This window comes from Euprymna scolopes, chromosome 44 (genome assembly GCF_053919585.1).
Source record: "Euprymna scolopes isolate OS-2025 chromosome 44, ASM5391958v1, whole genome shotgun sequence".
Taxonomy (NCBI): domain Eukaryota; kingdom Metazoa; phylum Mollusca; class Cephalopoda; order Sepiida; family Sepiolidae; genus Euprymna; species Euprymna scolopes.
Genome location: NC_136525.1, coordinates 45,596,529 through 45,598,148, shown reverse-complemented (window position 1 = coordinate 45,598,148; position 1,620 = coordinate 45,596,529). Strand labels below are relative to the sequence as shown.

Genomic DNA, 1,620 nt, shown 5'->3' with positions numbered 1-1,620 from the left:
ATATATATATATATATATATATATATATATATATATATATATATATATAAGAATTTGGGAAACAACTATTTGAATAAAGGAAAACGTATAATTTCGAAGGTTTTAACAAAAAGAACAATAAAAAGACAAAAAACAAAAAAAAGAAATAAAACACCCGTTTCAACCGAACTTAACTATGAGAATGGTTTGCACTTTATAGATTTTAAAGATGGCGTTGGGAAAACAAAGATGACGTCGTTGAATATATATATAAAGTAAAAAGGACTGAAATTTGGGAACAAAAGTTTGAATTTAACAAAAAAAAAATGCACTTTTTGGAACGGTTTTGATTAAAAAAAAAAAAAAAAAAGCCACAATAAAAACAGCCAAAAGAGAAATTAAAAACGGTTTAAACCGAAGTTTAACGACTTGCACATTATTGGTTTTAAAGATAACTTTGTAAAAATAAAGATCGCGTCGATAAAAACAAATATGGCTGAATTCGAACTAAAAAGTAAAGGCACTTCTATCTAATCACACACACACACACACACACACACACACACACACACACAATATATATATATATATATATGTGTGTGTATGTATATATATATATATATATATATATATATATATATATATATATAAAGAATTGGATAGTGAGAAAACAGTTCGAATTTTTTTTAAAAAAGTGCAATTTGGACGGTTTTTAAAAAAGCAAAAAAAAAAAAAAAGAGAAAACTAAAAACAGTTTAAACCGAAGTTAATTTGCATTTTATTGCTTTTAAAGACGGCGTCGGAAAAAAAAAGAACAGAAAAAAAGATGGCGTCGGTAAAAAAAAATATGGCTGCTCACACGGACATGAAACGACGGACCCATAAAAGAGCCGACAAAATTACAACAACAATGTAAGATAAATCGAAAGTTTAAAACAAAACATTGTCGTTACCAAACTGTGATGCAGACAAAGCAGACGAAAGAAAAAAAAGAAAGACTGACAAAATTCGAGATCCGATGCTTCAAAATTATCTATGAGAATATTTATAATTATTTTATAAGAATAAGGCAGACAATTTGTGTTTAGTTTTTCTGTCGACTATCTGTCTTAAGAAATAACCCTACGTGTATGCATACACACGCGCATACAGACAGACGCACACACATAAACATTATATATATATATATATATATATATATATATATATATATATATATATATATATATATATATTTGAATATCTTTCAAATTACATTCCAAATAAAGAGTAAAAATATTGTTATCCAAGTTTACAGCTGTTTCCATTTGGTATTTATTTTTCAAAAAATTACATCGTCCGAACAGAATCTAAGAAAAACTCATTTCAGACCCAAGGAAAATAAAAATAATAATAGCGGATTCATTTTCAAAAACATCTATCTATCTATCCATATATATATCTCATTAGTTATCTAATTCACACCAATGTTTTTATTCATTTTTACACGTGTTTCGTTGAATAGCGTAAACCACTAAATAATTTCTCAGAGACAAAAACAGTTTTAATGTTTTATATATATATATATATATATATATATATATACATACATGTACAGAGAGCGAGAGAGAGAGAGAGAGAGAGAAAGAAAGGGGGGAGAAA

At 26.6% G+C, this 1,620-nt stretch overlaps 1 protein-coding gene across 1 annotated transcript in view; it reads left to right on the top strand.

Annotated features, from left to right (window-relative positions):
• LOC145268830 (LIM/homeobox protein Awh-like) overlaps positions 1–404 on the top strand; it is a 490,339-nt gene extending 489,935 nt beyond the window's left edge. The window contains exon 5 of the mRNA XM_080124487.1: positions 1–404. This exon is cut by the window's left edge and continues 564 nt beyond it. The gene's annotated coding sequence lies outside the window, so the exon portion shown is untranslated.
• Positions 405–1,620: the final 1,216 nt, after the last annotated feature.